This window comes from Bos indicus, chromosome 23 (assembly GCF_029378745.1).
Source record: "Bos indicus isolate NIAB-ARS_2022 breed Sahiwal x Tharparkar chromosome 23, NIAB-ARS_B.indTharparkar_mat_pri_1.0, whole genome shotgun sequence".
NCBI classification, from domain to species: domain Eukaryota; kingdom Metazoa; phylum Chordata; class Mammalia; order Artiodactyla; family Bovidae; genus Bos; species Bos indicus.
In genome coordinates, this window is record NC_091782.1 from 44574332 (window position 1) to 44596116 (window position 21785).

Below are 21785 nucleotides of genomic sequence, written 5' to 3' on the forward strand. Positions count from 1 at the left end.
GCAAATATTTTAATTAAGAATTTTAAATCTACAGTCATGAAAGAGATTCATCTTTAATTTTTCTGACTTGTGATGTCCTTGTATTATTTCAAATTATAGTGAAAGCGTTAGTAGCTCAGTTGCGTCTGACTCTTTGAGACTCCATGGATGTAGCCTGCAAGGTTCCTCTGTCCATGGAATTCTGCAGGCAAGAGTAATGGAGTGGGTAGCCATTTCCTTACATCTGACTTTATAAAACAAGTTTTAAAATGTCTTTTGTTTTCTTATTCTCTGGAAGAGTCATCCAAGATCATTTATTTATTAAAGTTTGGAAAAATTTTCCAAACTGGACCTGGAGTTGTCCTGAGGGCAAGGTTTTTAATAATGGATTCAATTTTAATAGATACTGGAATTCCTATTTCTCTCTGCATTTATTTTGATAAGATGTGTTTTTATAATCTATCAAATGTATTGGAATAAAAAAATTCATCATATCATTGATTTTCCTTTAATGTAAGGAGAATATGTAATGATGTCCCTTTTTTCCATTCCTGCTGTTGAGAAGTCTGGGGTTAGTGTTGCATGTTTTAAAATAATAAAATTTTTTTTTAAAATCTGGCTACTTTTACGATTTCTACCTTTAGTTTTCACAGTCACGTTTCAGATCATAATATATCTAGATAATATATCTATATCTTGTATTTATCCCATTGGGGTTTATATGCTTCTAGAATCTATGGCTGGTCTCTTTTTCAGTTTAGGAAAATTCTTAGCTGTCATCTCATCAAATTTTGCTTCAGTTTCATCATCTTCTTGTGGGATTCTAATTATAAATTGGGACTCTACTTCCATGCATGCTAGGGCTTTTCCCTCTGCTCCACAGCCTGGAAAAGACTTGAGAGATGCAGCTGCCCTAAGTGAACAGTGTCTGTGGCCTATTTGTAGACTGTTTAACCATGTACCCTCCTTAGAGAGCTCTTCCTTATAGAGTTTCTCTCTGCATCACCCAATTCTCACCCTCTGTCCTTCTCCTTAAACGTATTCTGAGCTGCCTCCTAGTCCCGGATGCAGTGCCCGTTCCGATCACTCTTTCCTTGCTCCTACAACCTGCTTTGAAAGCTATATCCAGGAGGGTTTCCTGAACACTCAGGGAGGATCTTGGATCAAGTCTTTGACTTTTTTAAAATTTATTTTTGGCTGCTTTGGGTCTTCGTTGCTGCTATGGGCTTCTTTCATTGTGGTGCACAGGCTTCTGACTGTGGTGGCTTCTCACATTGCAGAGCTTCGGCTCTAGAGCAGGGGATTGGTAGATATGGCACATGGACTTAGATGCCCCACAGCATGTGGAATCTTCACAGACCAGGGACTGAACTCATGTGCCCTGCATTGGCAGGCAGATTCTTAACCACTGGGCCACCGGGAAAGCCCCCACATCTGTGCCTTTCTATCAGCTTTTGGCTGTCTATGCAGAGTGCAGGAAAAACTAATATAATTAGTCAGGAGGATGAGATAATGTAACTCTGGAATTTAATACCGGAACCTTTTATCCACGGGAGGATAAGACAGCCATAATCCCTCCTGGTCTTTAAAAAGGTTTCATCTTAGTCTTTATGGTTGGATGTCATCACCGGTTCAATGGACATGAGTTTGAGCAAGCTTCGGGAGATGGTGAAGGACAAGGAAGCCTGGCATGCTGCAGTCCACGGGGCTGCAAAGAGTCGGACACGACTGAGTGACTGAACAACAACAAATAATAATTTTATGTTTTTAAATGTTGCCTTAACTACCCACTTCCCCAAACAAAAGAAAAAGAAAGAAAAAAGTGGACTTGGTATATAACCCTGTGTTCGCCTCAGAACAACCTGATGAAGATTTATTATTGTCACTTTAGAGCTTATATAACAAGGGATGGAACTTGGTCTTGTCCATCTGTTTTCGAGTCTGGGCACGTGTGTGCAGGCATCCAACTCTGCAACCCCATGGACTGTAGCCCTCCAGGCTTCTCTGCCCGTGGGATTATTTAGGCAAGAATACTGGAGTAGGTGTCCATTTCCTCCTCCAGAGGATCTTCCTGACCCAGGGATCGTCTCCCGCATCTCCTGCCTTGGCGGCGGATTCTTCATCACTGCACCACCTAGGAAGCCTGGGCACGTGCAGTGATATGAAGATCCAGCCTCCCTCTCATTCTCCTTTAGCCCCCTACACCCTCTTGCTCTCTGCAACGCAATCAATAGATCTAATGAAAAACCAGGTGACGTAGGACCAGGACCCCACTGGCTACAAGACTCCCCGCTCGGCTCTGCCCCGTGTGGAGCAGCATGTAAGGACCTTCAGCTCTGCTCACCTGTAATCAAGTTGGGAAGGTTTTGCTTGGCCCCATGACACCCGCGATGCTGGGCTTCTCCCCCAGGCCTCTCACCCTTTCACTTCTCAGCGATTCAGTAAGACTTCAGTAAGATTTCTGCGTCCACAATCTTCGAGGCTTTTTTTTTTTCCTTAGGCGACAATGAACCTTCAGTGAGGGCAAGGGCGAAGACACCTGTTTAATGAAAAGGCTGTGCTATGCTTAGTTGCTCAGTCGTGTCCAACTCTGCGACCGCATGGACTGTAGCCCGCCTGGCTCCTCTGTCCATGGGGATTCTCCAGACAAGAATATTGGAGTAGTGGGTTGCCAGGCCCTCCTCCAGGGGATCTCCCCAACCCAGGGATGGAACCCAGGTCTGCTGCATTGCAGGTGGATTCTTTACCGTCTGAGCCACCAGGAAGACACTTAAAAAAAAAAGCACCAGGCAGGCAGGTAGAGAAAGGGTCATGAGAGCGAGCTTTGCACCAGGATGTGGCTTTGTGTGTGTGCTCAGAAGCCACTGCATGTGTGTGGATACGTGTCTTATGTGCATTTCATTGGCTCTGAGCACGGACAGGACCAAGGAAGGGGCGGGGCAGCTTTGAGGCCGTGGGTGGGGAAGGAGAGGGGGTCCTCAGGTGGGGCGACGGAGGCTGGGGCGTCTGGGTGGCAGCTGTGGGTGCAGTCTCGGAGCTGCTGACTGACATACGATTCCCGGCAGGCCGTCACCCATGTGCTCATCATCCTGCCACTCAGCCTTAAGAGATGCTCTGTGTTTACCCGTCCGGAAGGCCCGGCTCAGGCCGGCCTCTGCCTCATTGGGCAGGCCGTCGCAGCCATCAGCCGTCATCATTCCAGAGGCCTGTCACACAGCCCAACACCCGCCGCAATTCCCGGGCACTTGAAAGGCACCAGGCCCCTTCCGAGCAAGCACAGCATCCACGGAGGCGCCTCTTCTCTCCTCCCCGCTGCCCTCCGTGAGCGCCCACCAGCTGCCTGCCCCCAACCCATTAGCCCCAGACAGAACAGACAACCCGGCAGCCCAGGGACTCTGTTTTCCACTGTCATTGCCTCCAAGTCAGGTGTGAGGGTCAGGGGGGCCCGCGGGGTGAGGCTGTTAATCAGTTAGAAAACCCTGATTGCATCTTAATAACAAATGCAAAGCACCCGAGAGCAGCAATTTGCAGTAATGGGAAAAATCAGCAGGTCCCTGGGGGTTGACAGGAAGTAAACACTCTCCAGGCTCAAATTGGGGGGAGGAAAAATCATTTGTGAGAGCGTCCTGGCAGGGCTTAAAGCTGCGCTGCTGTCTGTCCTAAGAGGGGAGACGCTGGAGTGAGAAGAGACCAACAATAGATGGAGGAAGGCCCAGCTGTTGGGCATGGCCTCACCCTCAGGCAAAGAGCCTCCACCCTACCAGCCTCCCTGCCTCCCAGAGGATTCCAAAACTATCATACTCTTTCTGGCCCTGGGGCCTCCCTGGTGGCTCAGATGGTAAAGCATCTGCCCGCAATGCTGGAGACCTAGGTTTGATCCCTGGGTTGGGAAGATCCCCTGGAAAAGGAAATGGCAACCCACCCCAGTATTCTTGCCTGGAAAATTCCAGGATGGAGGAGCCTGGTCGGCTCTAGTCCATGGGGTTGAAAAGAGTCTGACACGACTGAGTAACTTCACTTTCTTTCTTTTCTTTCTCTCTGGCCTCTCTGGGTGCCAAGCGCCCATCAGAAACAAACAGAAAAAAATCTCTCACAAAATCTGGCCAAACAAGGGTATCCAACTCAAAGCATTTGAGATTGATGGGCAACCAGGCAAAACCAAAAAACTCAAAGCATTCGAGATGGAAGAGCAAGCAAGCAAAGGTTCATTTCCCCCTCCAGCCTCAATGACTGTACACACCTCTCTCTGTAGTCAGAGGGGGTTGGGAACTCACCATTAAATATTTCTATCCTGCTGGGACATTCCTTTCTTTTACAACTTCCTCAGAATGGGAAGGAGCAGTTATCCCCACTAGAAGGTGAAATGTTTTTTCATAGCATCAATTTTTCTTCCTCTTTGAAAACGTTCCCAGAACCAAACACGCACATTTTTCTTAAATGTAATTTGATTTGGATGGTTTCTTGACCTGCATCCAAATCCAGCCGTGGGTAATTATTACTGTCACTATTGTTATTAATACTGATATTTATCATAATCTCACAAATGCTGGGACAGCCCTTAATCTTGCTGTTTTATTTGGTTGAAAGGAAAATGGAAACCACTGGCCCCCCTCCCAGTTGATCCTCTTGTATTCACCTTCCCCGACTCCTACCATGCGAATAATCAGCCCGGTTACCAGTGAACTCCAGTCAGCTCTAACTCTGAATTGCATTCAGGGCATAGAGACAATGCCAGCAGGTGGAAGAGTCAAATAGTCAGAAATATCTCACTACAACTGAGGAAATATCTAATTGTCAGGGCTTCTCACCAAAAGCTTCACGAACCAGTGAGCTCTCTATAGCCAGAAATATACAGGTAGAGGCCACAGAGATTATCCTTCAGTTCAGTTCAGTTCAGTCGCTCAGTCGTTTCCGATTCTTTGCAACCCCATGGACTGCAATACGCCAGGATTCCCTGTCCGTCACCAACTCCCAGAGCTAACTCAAACTCATGTCCATCGAGTCGGTGATGCCATCCAACCATCTCATCCTCTGTCGTCCCCTTCTCCTCCCGCCTTCAATCTTTCCCAGCATCAGGGTCTTTTCAAATGAGTCAGTTCTTTGCATCAGGTGGCCAAAGGATTGGAGTTTCAGCTTCAGCATCAGTCCTTCCAATGAATATTCAGGACTGGTTTCCTTTAGGATTGACTGGTTTGATCTCCTTGCAGTCCAAGGGACTCTCAAGAGTCTTCTTCAATACCACAGTTCAAAAGCATCAATTCTTCAGCGCTCAGCTTTCTTTATAGTCCAACTGTCATATCTGTACATGACTACTGGAAAAACCATAGCCTTGACTAGATGGACTTTTGTTGGCAAAGTAATGTCTTGCTTTTTAATATGCTGTCTAAGTTGGTCTCCTTTTCATCCAAGGAGCAAGCATCTTTTAATTTCCTGGCTGCAGTCACCATCTGCAGCGATTTTGGAGCCCAAAAAAATAGTCTCTCACTGTTATCCTTCAGGTATGCCATTTAGGGAGGTAATGAATTAGGACCTTGGGTCTCAGATTTCAGGTCCATCGGAATCACTTGGAAGGTTTGTTCACAGATCTCTAGGATCCTTCCCAGCAATAGTTGCTAATTCACTAAGTCTGAGGAGGAGTCCAAGAAATTGCATTCTTCTTCTTTTTTTAATATTTATTTAATATTTATTTGGCTGTGCCAGGTCTTAGATGTGGCACTTGGGATCTTTAGTCATAGGGTGAAATTAAAAGACACTTGCCCCTTGGAAGGAAAGCTATGACAAACCTAGATAACATATTAAAAAGCAGAGACAACACTTTGCCGACCAATGTTCATATAGTTAAAGCTATGGTTTTTCCAGTAGTCCACGGGGTAGCAAAGAGTCAAACATGACTTAGTGACTAAATAACAACAACAACATCAAATTGGAACTCAGTCGCGGCATGTGGGATCTAGTCCCCTGACCAGGGGTTGAACTCCAGTCCCCTGCACTGGGAGCACTGGGAGCACTGGGAGCACTGGGAGCACTGGGCCACCAGGCAAGTCCCGAGAAACTGCATGTCTAATGAGCTCCCAGATGATGCTCTGAGGCAGCTGGTCCAAGGACATGCTTTGAAACCATTAAACTAAGGAGAAGGCTAGATTAGATCACTTAACTCTCTCTGGAGGCTAAGATTTTATGATGTTACAAAATAAGGATTATTTAAGAAGTCACCAAGAGTGCCTGGCTCTGGGTAAAGGGATGAGGTGTGACAGTTCTCTTACAAACTTAATATGCACGTTTAACAAGAGGACAACTTCACCCTTCACCTTTCAGCACTGTCGTGTCTCCATAGATAAGTTGATTCATCCCACAAATGCTTAGATGCCGGTCCAGCCTATCACAGGAAATTTTCCACTGCCTCATTTAGTTCAGGTGGATAAGCGCACATACACAAAAAGATAAACCCCTGGTTTTTACTCTCCCTGGAATAACTGTACACCTTCTGGCTGCAGCATTTTTAACAAAAAAGGACAAAAAAAAAGTCCTTTTCCCGGACACAGGGTAACACAGCCTCAGCTTGTGATTTCTCTTACTCTGTTTCTTTCCAGGGCTGTGAAATCCCCTGGAACCCTGTTTTCAGTAAGCCGTGTATGGGTTACTGAAGCCCAGCCTTGGGCGGCTGTAAAGGGGAGTAAGGAGAGGAGAGCAATCCCAGTAAACATCTCACAGAATATGACCCTGTATGAGGGCTTCCTGACGGCGGAGCATCTTCCACAGCCATTATCATATCTGATGCCCAGAAAACTATAGAGGACAGACAGGAGAGGCGCATTAACTTTGTATTACTGATTAGGAAATTGGTGCAGACTTTCTGAATTGCCCAAGGGTCACTGAGTGCACCACAAGTGTGTAGAAGAAAAATTCAGGTTTTCTGACTCTTGGTGAAATCTTTTCAACTACCTCAAACTGCTCTTGAAACAAAGCAGGAGCAAGGACGATGGCCAGGAAAACGGTAAATCTGCAGGAGTTGGATAGAGACTGAGTGTCTGGACAGCCACCGGCTCTCCTCCTTCCTCTTCTCAGTCTGTCTGGCAGGTATTCTCACAGACCCATCCATCTGTTCATGCATCCACCCATCTTTGGACCCACCCATTCATTCATCCATTCATTCAGGTTCTCAATCCATCTATCCATCTTCCCACCCACTTACCCACCCACCCATTCATCCATTCATGCATCCAGGTACTCAACTGTCTATCCATCTACCCATCCTTGGTCCCACACACCCATTCATCCATTCATGTACTCATCCATCTATCCATCCACCCATCCACCCACTCACCCATCCATCCACTCATCCATTCACTTCATTTCAATGACAGAAACAGGCCTAGAGAACCTAAGTGCCTTGCCCAAGATCACACAGCTAGTTAGTAGCAGAGTCAGGGCTAGAACTAAATATAGAACTCAACTTCTGAATCTCAAAAAAGTATCTACTATTAGCATGCTACTTTTCATGAGAATGGCAGCATAATATTAGAGTAGATTTGCTGAGGTAATTCTTCCCTATGTTTTCTGTTACCCTGTGACTATTCCCTTTATTCTAGAATTAGCCTGATATTTTATGCTTACAGCCTGAGTGAAGGAAAGAGATATAAGAACAAAGTTCCCCTATGGTATGAAGGGTGCCAGGCAGATATTTTTGCAGGGGATAGGGAACTGTCTGTAAAAACAGTTGGAGCTACCCTAAATTATCCTGTCAGTAGCACTGGAATCGGAGAAGGCAATGGCACCCCACTCCAGTACTCTTGCCTGGAAAGTCCCATGGACGGAGGAGCCTGGTGGGCTGCAGTCCATGGGGTCGCTAAGCGTTGGACGAGACTGAGCGACTTCACTTTCACTTTTCACTTTCATACATTGGAGAAGGAAATGGCACCCCACTCCAATGTTCTTGCCTGGAGAATCCCAGGGACGGGGGAGCCTGGTGGGCTGCTGTCTATGGGGTCACACAGAGTCGGACACGACTGAAGCGACTTAGCAGCAGCAGCAGCAGCACTGGAATAAGGGTCCAACCTCATACAATTCTGACAAAGAATCACTGCTCCATCCAGTGGAAGTGATCTCATCACCAACCTACTCTTCTATAAAGAGCCAAGCCCTGGGGCCCTTGGCTGATCTTATAGGTACAAGGTCTAGGGCCCCTTGGGCATCTGGTAGACATCTGGCATCTGGAGGAAAGGGTCAGACAGTGGTCCAAAGGAGAGAAACGGAGATGGGCCTATGTGCCTTTCGGGGCCAGAGGAAGATTTAGAAAAGTTCAGAGAAGACACTGCAAAGCATGGGGTTCCTTGAGGCACAGGGCCTGGGCAGGGGTCCCATTTGTCCGAGTTAATAACAGTACTGCACCAGACCACAGAGGGAGGGAAAGTCAGTACAAGCTTGGACGCGGGGGCACTAAAAATACTTGATATAGAAGCAAGGTTTCTCCACCCTGGGGCGAAACAAAGATTCTCTGGGCTGGAAGAATGAGGAAGAAAAAAGCTGAAAGGGAAGGAAAGAAAGCTGAGATGCTGTTGAGTTTCACCCAGCCAAGTCAGAAAGGAAGAGTAAGGAGTGACAGAAGCCCCTGAGTTCCTGAGACGACGGTGCCCCTGGGCCAAGCCCCACGACCTGCAGCTCCCACCTCCTCTTCCGCCCGATTCCACCATGCCCGGCAGGGTGAGGATGGAAAAAGTGTCTGTGAAGTGTGTCTTCGTGGGTGGGCCTGAGGCAGCTCAGAAGTCCTCCTTGAGTGTGGATCACACAGGTGATATGTTTTCAGTGCTCCTAAGAGTGGTGGAGAGGGCAGAAAGGGGGTGGGGTGGGGGAGAGGGAAGAAGGGGGGAGGGGAAGGGGAGGGAGGGGAAAAGGAGGGAGGGAAGGAGGGGGAAGGCAAGGGGGAGGGGAGAAGGGGAGGGGAAGGGGAGGAGAAAGGAAGGGGAGGAGAAAGGAAGGGGAGAGGAGAAAGGAAGGGGAGAGGGGAAGGGAAGGGGAGAGGGGAAGGGAGGAGAAAGGGAGGGAGGGAGCGGGAGGGGAAGGAGGGAGGGGAAAGGAAGGGGAGAGGGGAAGGGAGGAGAAAGGGAGGGAGGGAGCAGGAGGGGAAGGAGGGGGGGGAAAGGAAGAGGAGAGCGGCAGGGAAATGGGAAGGAAAGGGAGAGAGACAGAGAGAGAACCCTAAGAGGTTTCGGTATCAGAAGCAAAGGAGTCCCAAAAGAGACCACAGGAGGAAGAAGGGCCTCTCAGCAGAGGCGAGAGATAAGACCCAGGCTAAGCCAGCCCTCCTGCTCCCAGACCCCCCATTTCAGCACCGCATGCCTCCCAGAGAACAGATGCAGCCTTGAGGTGGAGGACCCTGACTGGACCAAGGGTAGGTTTTTACCACTTGGCTGAATGGGGGCTCAGAATAGAAATGAAATTGTTACTGAATGCAAAAAAAGACATTAAAACACTATACACTCTTGCCTATCTCACTTTTTAATTTAGCCTCATACTTAATACAAGAGGCTCTAGTGAAAAGTGACAACTGAAACCCTGGAGAATTCGAATAGACAAGGGTGCTCAGGAACCGTTCTGTCTTCAAGACCCGGGTGAGGGTTGGACAGAAGAAAACAGGTTCTGGGAATCGCCTGGCATTCTGTTTGTCACTTGGGGTTCTCTGTCTTGGTCTCTGGCATGTCCCCGGGGGCCCGTGATGTGGAAGAGATGGCAGAGAAGTGGCTGTACACTCTGTCCCTTCACCCTCACGCCAGCCCCTTACAAAACGATGTGAAAAGCCTGCAGAAATGGCCCCAAGCATGTCTCCGCAGGGTTACAAGCAGCACTGGCAGGGCTGGCAGGCTGTGGGGTCATGGCTTTGTTCTCATTTGACAGCAGTGAAACAGGAAGCTCTGCTCGGGCACACTGGCTTGCCTTGACCCTGCTCACGGGAGCCCTTCTCTGTGTGCAGGAGCAGGTTCACGGCGGGTCTTGGACAGGACAAGCATTACTATTCACCAGCAGCCCTGGGAACTCTCCCTGAGGCCTCCACTCCAGTCATTTCATAACCTGGCAAGAATCGTGTCACCTTCCGGGGTTTTCAGCACTGATGACACTCTTGTTTCCTCATGAAAAAGCCTGGGTCACCTGAGGACGCTTCTTGCATGGATCCAGCTGGCCTGCACCTTCCTGTCACCAATTCCCTGTGTTCCCTCCAGGGGCGCTGAGCATCGTTTTCACTGTGATGAATACACTGTAACTGAACTAGTTACGAGGATTAAAAAACAAGTCTTTGCAATCTGCTAAGTAACGCCTTGAGCCCTTGTCCTCTTTCAAAAAGGAAGACAGCAACTGATACCCCACCAGGTTTTAGCTGGGCTTACTGAAAAGCCGTATTTTTATTTTTATTTATTTTTCTTACTTCTTATTTTGTATTGGGATATAATCGATTAATAATGTTGTGATAGTTCCAGGCAAACGGTGAAGGGACTTGGCCATACATATACACGTGTCTGTACTAACTCCTCTCTCACCCAGGCTACCACGTAACATTGAGCAGAGTTCCATGTACCATAACTTTTTAAAAATACACGTGTAATATGAACCAGCCACACATCTCAATATTTCACCTGCTTGTAGAGAACATGTCTCCAAAAAAGGCTTTGGGGAAGAGCACTGCAGTATAAGGGCAATGAGGTCAGATCACCTGCTCATTGTATATACACAAATTATATATGGAAAAGCCCAGAAGGCATATCCTGTCAGGAGGTGGATCAAATCACCGATAGTCACTGATTCAGCTGTTACTGATGGTGCTCCTAACTCCCAAACCACCCAAGGTACAGCAGGGTATATACCAATAAAAAGAACATGCAAACTGCTTCACCCTCACATAAACGGGGACTCAAGGTTTTACCTATAGGGAACAACTGGAGAACAATACAAAGAATTCTTGTAATTAGTGAATACAGTAAGAACAGTGGTTGATACGCAATAAGTCCTAGGCCTTTGGTAAGCATTTGACATACGTTATCTCATCAAAACTTTAGGAAGACAAAGACAAGTGCTGTTATTAGACTGATTCAATTGAAACAGAGACCGAGAGGTCTGCACTGGCCCAAGGTCACGTGGTCAGAAAGGCAGGACTTGAACTCAGGTCTGCTTGACCTCAGAGAGCTCAAGTGCTGAGGTCTGTTCTGTGCATGCGTCAGTGAGTAGCCCAGACAGGACGTGCTGGGGTCATTAGGAGAAGACAAAGGAGACCACAGGGCAATGCCTGCTATGTCAGCAGTGCGCCAAACCTGGCCTGAATTGGGACCCAAGTAAAAAGGCCAGTCTGGCAGCTGGGCTGGTCTCGGTCATGTGGGAGAGCTGTGAGCGCTGGGCAGCTCCACTCCCAGGTCCGTCTGACTGCAATCTGGAAAAGTAAGCAACCTCTGCAGCGTCACACAGATCCCTGAGCCATGAAAGGTGGTAATTAAACAAGCTGCTGTCCAACTCCTGTCTTGGGGAGAGGGTCAGAGGAGGACACAGGATAGCTCAGGACACAGCTCGAATCCTGGAAGCGTATCTCCTTCGTAGGAACTTCTTTGATTGGCTGTGTTCGTGCACCTTGAGTGTCATCAGATTGGCACTGGCCCTGACACCCAAAACCACCTGAGACGGGCACGTTTCACCTGCTCTGTGAATGGATACTAAGGTTCCCAGCTTTCCCGTGTAAGGCCTGAAGCCATCGTGAAGTAACCAGATCTCAATGATACATAAGATAGAGTGCTGCATCTTGATTGTGTGAAATTGGAATCTGAGAACCTCTCCTCTCTTTGGGAGGTAAGAATGAGGTGAGAATGGGAGACAAAGATGGGAGTGGGAAGTGAAAATAATCTTTTGGAAGGGTGAGAGATGTGAGTCCAGGGGACCCATTTCTTTTTCTTCATCATAAGCTAACATTTTTATTTAGTGGGAAAAACATCCAAGGAAATGTTTCTGGGAGCTTTCACACACATTTCTAAGTAAAATTCCAAAATTCTCTGGAGTATGATCTAACACATTATTGTCTAATGTATTAATGTCTAATAAAAGCAACTCTCATTTTATTCTTAATATAGTTAAGCGTGTACAGTACGTGTGCTAATAACATGCATGTATTTTCCTATCCACTCTCTTAATAACTCTATGAGGTAAGCATTATGCTCCTTGCTTAATGAGGTGAAGAACTAAGGGATAAGAAGTCCAGTAATTTGTTGTTGCTGTTCAGTCACTAAGTCGTGCCTGACTCTTTGTGACCTTAGGGACTGCAGCACACCAGGCTCCTCTGTCCTCCACTACCTCCTGAAGTTTGCTCAAATTCATGTCTGTTGAATCAGAGATGCTAACCATCTCTTCCTCTGCTGCCCCCTTCTCCTTTTGCCTTCAATCTTTTCCAGTATCAGGGTCTTTTCCAACGAGTCAGCTCTTCATATCAAGTGGCCAAAGTACTGGAGCTTCAGCATCAGTTCTTCCAATGAATATTCAGAGTTGATTTCCTTTAGGACTTACTGGTTTGATCTCCTTGCTATCCAAGGGACTCTCAAGAATCTTCTCCAGCACCATGATTTGAAAGCATAAGTTCTTCAGTGCTCACTCTTCTTTATATTCCAACTCTCACATCTGGACACGACTACTGGAAAAACCATGGCTTTGGCTATATGGACCTTTGCTGGCAAAGTGATGTCTCTGCTTTTTAATATGGTTTTTTCAGTAATTTACCCAATTTCAGTAATTTAAAGTCAAATGGCCAGGGGACACTGGAGCCTGGGTTCAAACCCCAATCTGCCTGAACCCAAAGTCTTAGCTCTTGACTGGCTCCAATGGCAGAGTAATTATCAAGTCACTTTCCTCTCTCTACGCATAATGTGATATGTCTACAATGAACCAAGACTCATTTGCACAAGGGACTCCTCTGCATAATGGGAAGTTCAGTTTTACACACAACCTGATCTTTGTTCTTCATAGTTTCCTTTTCAAGCCACAAGATCACGAGCAGCACCACCAATGAAAATCCAATATTTTTAAGCAAGGGTTAGAAAGCAGGTGTTCAGAGTCAATAGCTAATTTTTTAAAGGTACATTTTATACACAGTAAAAGGTATAGATCATAAGTGTGCATCAGTGAGTTTTGGCAAACCTATACACCTGCATAATTACCACCCGGTGAAGATAAGAGTATTTCTATCACACAAGAAATTTCTATTTTCCTACCTTGCGAGCAATCACCATTGTAATTTCTAACACCACAGATTTATTTGCTGTATATGTGTGGGTCAGTTTCTGTACTCTATTCTATTTTCCATTGATCTATTTGTCTACTATAATGCCAATATATTAATTACTGTAGCTTTACAATATATTGTGAAGTCAGATGATTTTAGTCCTCCAACTTTGCTCTTTTTTTAAAGTTTATTTTTATATTCTAGGTCACTTGCATTGACATAAAAATTTGAGGACCAGTTTGTCACTTTTTATTAAAAAAAAAAAAAGCCTGAGATTTTGATTGGGAATGCACTGAATCTATGTATAGACAGCTGACATCTTAACAACATTTAATTCTTGATTCAAGAAAGAAAGTCCTTGAATATGATGTACCTCTTAATAATCTGTCTTCTTAAATATCTCTTAGCATATATCTTTTATAATTTTGTTTAATCTATTGCCAAGTATTTTATGTGTTGGTACTACTGTGAATTATTTTTATTTCATTTTAATTTATTTGCTATTAGTATATAAAAATAAAATCAATTTTTATACATTGACTTGTACCTTGCAAATGTGATAATTATTTGCTATTTCTAGCATTATTTTGTAGATCCCTTAGGATTTTCCACGTGTACAATCATTTGTATCTAAGAACCAGTCACTTCTTCTTTTCCAATCTTTATGTCTTTTCTTTTTCTTGCCTTATTACCGTGGCTAGGACCTTCAGTACCTGTTGAATATAGGAGATGAAAGCAGATGCTTTTGTCCTATTTCTTATCTTAAATAGAATGTGTTCAATAGTTCTTCATTAAGTATTAAGTTAGCAGAAGGATTTTTATCTCTGCCCTTTTTCAGATTTAAGAGGCTTTTTGTTTTTTTACTGAGAATTTTTAATCTATAAATGGTTGTTGAATTTTGTCAAATGCTTTTTTTTCCCATCTCATTACCTATTTGTATTTTTATTTAAAACTGAGCTCCAATTATTTCTTTCAGCTATTTGCTGTTTATCTCCTTATTTTCTGATATGTGTGGTCTCCTAGGCAATTTTGCTGACGCCAACACAGCATGAAGCCGGATTCATACGTGACTGAAATCTGGTATTTCCTGACAGCTGTACTTTTGTGTGGTAGCTTCTGTTTTCACTCAAATACTGTTCATTGTAGGAATGTTTTTAATTTTGAGCCAAATCATACTAGAATTACATATTTAACTATTAGAAATAGTCATTACAGAGTTTTTTTTTTTCCACCTACTACATTTCTTGAGACAAATGTAGTCAAAAGCCTCAGAACTTGGCTTGTTCATCAATTCACAATCTGAAAAAGAAATGCAGAAATATTGCACGTCTTCCCTTTGTATCAAAAACCATGCAGTCAAGACAGATTGGAAAGAAAATGAAGCACTGAGATGTGCCGTCCAGCAGCCAAATACCATGTCATCTGTGGATCAACCTGACCAAACTATGTGCATTAGGGAGCAGTTTGGGGAAAAAGACAGGCTATGACCCTGCCAGCCTAGATGTGGCTAGGAAAAATAACTACCTCATCCCCAAGGATTGCTACACACTGCTTATACTATTTCCTTAACAACTGCCACCCACTCTCTAAAGGAGTTATCCATCATATCATTAGACATGACAATTTAAATGCTTGAAGCCAAGCCTAGGCCAAATTAAGAGTTAGGTTTTTTTTTCCCCCTCTGTGGTTTCATACTTTATATCTCTCTTTTCCTTTTCCTTGTTTTCTTTACTTCTAAACGGTTCTGTCAGCCAAATATACCAAGTGTCTAGAAAGCAACTTTTGTCTCCGACTCCAAAAGAACAGATGCTCAACCAAGACGTTCTCTTCATGGTCAACGTGGGGATGGTCTTATTACAGTGATATTCTCAAATCTCAAACTCTTCTGGAACAAGCATTCTTTTGAAACTACGCTCAGGGTCAAGTCACTCATGAAAACCAACCTTTGTACTTTGGGCCTGAATGTTGCATCTAGTGAGAAAACCCTGCCAAACTGAAGGGAGCTGGAGGAAATAAGTTTACAAGTGTGACATTCTTACATCCTCCTGGAAATTCACAAGATACATCTGTGTATCAAAAGCTCTTTGATATATTCTTTAACTTACTATGGCTTTCACTCTTTTTGACCATAGACATACTGCTTTGGTTTGGTTGACTAACACCTTTTAACTCTCATTCCACACTTTGACACTGTCCCTCTACTTTCTGTGTTCATTGGCACCCTATAAACACTCAGCTCTGCATCCTATGAAAGGGAAAACAGCATCTTTTAGAGCAGCACTCCACAGTGGATAATCAAGACCCTTCGATCTGGCCTTGCCTTCACAGCTATTTGGATGGTAATGTCCCCTTTGGAAAAGGATCACAGTTAGCTCTCCGACTTGGCTTAAACATTGAAGGAAGTTGAGGGCGGAAGGAGGGTAAAGGTTTTGCAGCCCAAAGTACAGACAGGGTGAAAGCGCTGGCAGAGAAAGGAGAGAGGAGAAGAGGGTGAAGACATGCGAGAGCTACGGAGAGGGTAAGCTGCCTTTGTGGGAGAGTGCAGCCCACCTGTGTGGTTCACTCCTGAGGGATGCGGTGGGACTCTACCCATGCGAGGCCAGAATTAATGTGGAGCATTATTAATGTGGTTTTTTAGGAGCAGAATTAATGTGGTTCAACCCCCACTTTGTTATGTTCAAAACATTCCTCTCGTGGGCAATGACATCCTACTTCTTTCGCCTCTCCTGCCATCTCTTCGTTTGGTATCCTAGTTTGGTTTAGTTTTCATTATTAAGCCAACTCATTTTCTTTTAGTGTGAAACTTCTTAATTCATTCTAATATGTTTTAATTTCCCCCCCATATTTCAGAATATCCTTCTTCTGCATAGAGACTCTTGAGTTTGAGGTCTAGGCCACTGCTGTCCCACACGATGTACTGGGCAATGGAGATGCTCTACATCTGAGCTGTCCTGTGGTCCCCACTGGCCGGCCACACGAGGCGACTGAGTGCCTGAAATGTGGCTCGTGTGACTGAGGGGCTGAAATGTTAATTTTAAAGAATTTAAAGTCAGATAAGTGGGGACTTCCCAGGTGGTCCACTGGTTAAGACTCTGCCTTCCAGTGCAGGGGATGCAGGCTCGATCCCCGGTAGAGGAACTAAGATCCTACGTGCCTTGCGGCAACTAAGCCCATGCACTACAACTCCTGAGCCCGCACACTCTGGAGTCTGTGCCACAACTAGAGAGAAGCCCCCGAGCTGCCAGGAAGGATCCTGAGGGCTGCGGCTAAGACCTGATGCAGCCAAACAAACACATAGATAATTTTAAAAATAATAAAGTCAAATAAACACACATGACCAGTGGCTACTGCATTGGAGAGCAGATTCAGATGCCTAGACCCTGAGAAGAAAAGAAATGTGCTTTTATCACATCGCACTGGGATGGCTACACCACACCTGACACCCTGGGGAATCTGTTAAATCCATTACTGTGTGCTTTAGTTTTAGGCTAGCGCATGCGTACCACAGGACATCTGGAGATACAGTTTTTGGCAGTATCCATGGTTTTGTACATACAGGGACTCGTTCTCCCGATTATTTGACTTCACATATCCAGGAGGCTGTGTGTGTAAATACATGTAAAAGGGCTCCGAAGGCAGACAGACTTGGGTCAGAACCCTCATCCCAACAATCTCTAATGACCCCTTACCCACGTTCCATCTACGAAGTTGCAGCAGCAACTATCAAATTCCTATCATATAGCCCTCGGCACCAGGTACAGGTATCTAGAGAGGACAGGTAACCCAAAGTGGGCCATTCTCTCCCTGGGAATTTGGGAGATTAGAGGGAGAGAGAGAGATTGGATGCTTCATTGGTTGGATCCACACACCAACATTGAGTACTGCTGGTCTCCTCATTTTCAATACCCAGATTACAAAATTCAAAGGAGCCAGTGTACAAGAGAGACAAGAATGACACAGGCAGGCAGAAGCGGGGTACAGACACTAGATGAACAGGGATGGGGAGGGCTCCTAGACCTCCCTCTGATGGGCATCAGTGCTTGCCCACCAATGCCTCTCCTCCGCTGACAACAAGAAGTTGCCCTCCCCAGCACTTTCGCAGGGCCATCAGACTTGCAGTAACATGTGGCCTGAGGCAGCGAAATTCCTCTCTGAGTCGCCCCAGGCTCTCACTGCCCTGCTGGGGTGCATTTAGGAGCCTCACGATGAGACAGATCCAATAGTCCAGAGATCCAAGCAGCTGGGTCTCTGAGTCACCACGTGGAGGACAGGCGCCCTGGAGAACCACCCGGGCCTGCATGCTGGTGTCTCGAACCACCTCGATTGTGAGGTGGTTATGAAAGCATAACTTGGCTTCTTCTGGCTAACATTCTCTCTGAGCCTCCGTTTGCTCATCTGTGAAATGGAGCTAAGACTGTTCTGCTAGAAGAAGCCTTTCTTTGTTCTTCAGCAGCGAGAGCTCCAGGTCTGGTTGATTCTTGTTGTTGTTGTTTAGTGGCTAAGTTTTGAGTGACTCTTTGCAACACCATGGACTATAGCCCGCCAGGCTCCTCTGTCCACGCGATTCTCCAGGCAGGAATACTGGAGTGGAGTGCCATTTACTTCTCCAGGGGACCTTCCTGACCTAGGGATCGAACCCACATCTCCTGCATCTACTGCATTGGCAGGCAGGTTCTTTACCACTGAGCCACCAGGGAAGCCCCGGATTGATTTTAGTACAGTCTAAAAACCTCCCGAGTACCACAGTCAGTATGATAGAATCAGTGCCAATGCAATGGCATCTGAAATGCATTTGCCTCAGCCTAAGGAGCTCGAGCCGGTCTCAATAGGGACCAGTCACAGAGAATACACTGTCCTTTATCAGGGCGGCAGGAGGGGACAAGTGTAGGGCAGGCCTGGGATGGCTTGTCCTCCCGGGGGCCACTGAAAACTCCTGCATCCTCACAGCAAATCAGGGCAGGTACCCCGGGTTCTGGGAGAGGCTCCCTTCCTTCTTCTTGCTGCTGGCAGATGGGCAGTGACTCACAGAGCCAGTCCCTGAGACAGAGGAATTGGCTCCACCAGTTGGTGCCTAAGAGAAAAAGAAGGAAAATACAAGGCTTCCAGAAATCAGCTAGCAGCACCAAGGCTGGCATTGGACATCCCTCATCACCACACGCCCATCGGGCTCACTGTGCCTCAGCTTCTGTGTAACTTCCCACCGGTGCAAGTCTCACGGGTCCCTGTCAACGTTGAGCGTGTGTGTGTGTGTGTTGTATGTATATGTGTGTGTTGTGTGTCTGTATGCGTGTGTGCATCTGTGTGTGTTGTGTGTGTGTGTTTGTATTGTGTGTCTGTATATGTCTGTGTGCATGTGTGTGGGGGGTGGCGGGGGGGATATCCACGTTTGTGATGCAGCAAAGGGAACCCCTGTGCTTTCTCCTCCAGAGTTCCACGAGGTCCTTGCTGCCTTGGTGTTCACTGTTGGAAAGAAGAGCTAAGGTCCTGACAACAGCCTTGCTCTCCAAGCCCAGTCAGCTGGACCGGTCAGAGGGACACTTTGATGAGGTGTGAGCTTGAAAATGGGGAAGAGATCAGTTTGGGTTCATAACCTGTGGAATCCATCTAGTTCCTCTGTGTTGTCTGTTGGGAATCCCACAGAGAACTGTGCCCGGCAGCTGGGAGGCTTGCCTTTCTTTCTGAAGTGGCCATAGACTGGGGGGTTTAGCCAGGAGCTTTGGGACCTGGATAGAATGCTCTTTGCACAGGTCCTGAGTGGCCTTTGGCCTTGCCTGAGGGGCAGGCCCAGGGGCTCAGAAGTGGACAGCTGCTCAGAAGAGGAGCATGGCTGGTGGGAGGGCAGGCGCTCTGACCCGGGCTGGGGTCTCCAGGCTCTGCCCAAACCCAGATGCGTTCACTTCTTGTCGGCGCCCCTCACGTGTGCTGGTGATTGCCCTGGAAAGGCAGGAAATGGATGAAGAGAGTAAAAGTCTTGGGCTTCCCTGGTGGCTCAGTGGTAAGGAATTTGCCTGCCAACGCAGGAGATGCAAGAGATGAGGATTCAATCCCTGGGTTGGGAAGATCCCCTGGAGAAGGGAATAGCAACCCCAACTCCAGTATTCTTGCCTGGAGAATCCCATGGACAGAGGAGCCTGGTGGGAATAGTCCATGCGGTCACAAGAGGCAGACACGACTTAGTGATTAAAACAACAGCAGTCCTCGCCTCAGTCATTCCGAGGCACTGCCAGGATCTAACTTATCTAATGGCCATTTCCACTCTTACCTTCTCACTGCTGATTCTTTCCCTGGGTGGAGAAGGGGTTATTAGATTTTCCCTGAAATTGTTTTTCTTCAATTCATGATCTCCAAAGCGCAGAGTCCTGGATCAGAAATGTGTGTGTTACACATAACGCCTTCTTGAAAGAAAGCCTGGCCCTTGAAGGCTGTGTCTCAAAGACTGAGCTAAAACCAAACTGAGAAGAGAATTTGTGTATCTTTTTGTGGTTTAGAAGGTCAGGGACTTCATTTCCTTCCTCTGGAGCTTGAAAAGGGCTCCCTGCTACGCTCTCAAGGAGCCTTTCATTTGTGTGGCTGCGAACGCTGGTTTATGTTGATGGCAACATATAAAATTAAGTGAGTGGCTGGTTATTTCATTTCTAGTACATTAGAGTTCTTCTTATACAAAGCAGTTATTCACAGAGTTTATTCTGTTATTTGTTTTCTTTTAAATCCCGGGGTAGGGGGGGATGTTAACAAGGTTAACTCCCAGTTATTCAGGTTATCTAGTTTGTTTGCCGGTGGCTGAGTGGGGCCTGGGGTACAGTCTCTGGAAGCAAGCGGATGCAGGGGTGCTGTTACAGGGAGAGGGCTCATCTGGATTTAGGACTCAGGAAAGGAAGGGGAAGGATGAAAGGACAAGAGACTGGGTACCAGGGCTTGTTGACAGATTTGGTATGGAACCACAGAGCAAAACACAAAGAATAACTCCAGGATTGCAAATTCTAGAGTTGTTGTTGTTCAATCACTATGTCGTGTTTGACTCTGCAACTCCAAGGACTGCAACACGCTAGCTCCTGGAGTTTGCTCAAATTCATGTCCATTGAGTCGGTGATGCTATCTAACCATCTCATCCTCTGTTGCCCCCTTCTCCCCCTACCCTCTCAATCTTTCCCAGCATCAGGTCTCTTCCAATGAGTTGGCTCTTCGCACCAGGTGGCCAAACTATTGGAGCTTCAGATTCAGCAACAGTCCTTCCAATGAATACTCAGAGTTGATTTCCTTTAGGACTGACTGGTTTGATCTCCATGCAGCCCAAGGGACTCGTAAGAGTCCTTTCCAGCATCATAATTTGAAAGCAAAGTCTAAAGTACTTTCATACAATTAAAATGCAATGCATTCTATATATAGGAGCCACATTAAGAAAGTAAAAAATAAACAGATATATAATATTACTATTTTGATAATTTTAAAATTTAACCCACTATGTCCCAATATCATTAATATTTTACCTTCTGGGTTTTTTTCAGACTAAGTCTTTTCAAATTCAGCATGTGTTAACAGACCACATCACAGATCAGCCACACTGCAAGTGTTCTGTGGCCACACATGGCGGGGACCCCCAGAAAAGTCCAAGGGGATTGGAAGGATCTAAGAAGAAATGAGTAGGAAAGGATCCTTTGTTTGGAGAGGAGCCTGATAAGCTGTTGCCACGCTGTGTTTTGTGGGATGCCCGAGATGGTTGGAAGGAATTAAAGATACAGGACTGGTGGCTGGGAAGGGGAGGCAGAGAAGATGGATTGGTCAAGGCAGATTTGAGGAAATAAAAATCCCCTTACTATATTCGACAACACTTGTTTCATGGATGCCCAGACACTGCTCTGTATTAAGATTTAGCCCATTGACACATGTGCCCATAACGGTAAAGGGCTAGGACCATCTGTAGTGGGCCTGAAAGAGTGAAAGCATCAGTCAAGTCCAGCTCTTTGTGCCCCCGTGGACCGTAACCTGTTCCCCGTCCACGGGATTCTTCAGGCCAGAATACTGGAGTGCATTTCCACTCCCTTCTCCCAGGGATCTTCCCAACCCAGGGATTGAACCCAGATCTCCCGCACTGCAGGCAGATTCTTTACTGTCTGAGGCACCAGTGAAGTAGTGAGCTTAGGCTTCCCCTAAACCTCTCAAGCTTGAAGTATTTGGGGATATTAATGCCTATCCACCAACCTCCAAATCACTCCCAATATACATCAAGGATTCAGGTACAAGTGCTTTTTGTTAAATTCACGTATGTTAAGATATCCAAGTACAGAAGTGTATAAAATAGAAAATAACTGTATTTTCAGCTTTCTTTTTGTTTCTTATAAAATAAGGATGCTATACTGTACTATATCATTTTCTTTAAGGTTCTTTGTTTTGTTTTTTGACTGGCTGTAATGGCATACAGGCTGTTAGTTCCCTGGCCAGGGATCAAACCCATGTCCCCTGCATTGGAAGCACGGAGTCTTAACCACTGGGCCCTCAGGAAAGTTCCTCACTTCCCCTTAAATGAGTATTGTGAACCTCCACCTCATCCTTTGAACCGGATCTG

At 46.1% G+C, this 21785-nt stretch overlaps 1 long non-coding RNA gene across 1 annotated transcript in view; it reads right to left on the bottom strand.

The window, feature by feature from the left end:
• Positions 1 to 2197: 2197 nt before the first annotated feature.
• LOC109577461 (uncharacterized) overlaps positions 2198 to 21785 on the bottom strand; it is a 52695-nt gene continuing 33107 nt past the window's right edge. The window contains exon 3 of the long non-coding RNA XR_011563490.1: positions 2198 to 2518. This is a non-coding gene — a long non-coding RNA (uncharacterized lncRNA). The remainder of the gene's footprint in view (positions 2519 to 21785) is intronic.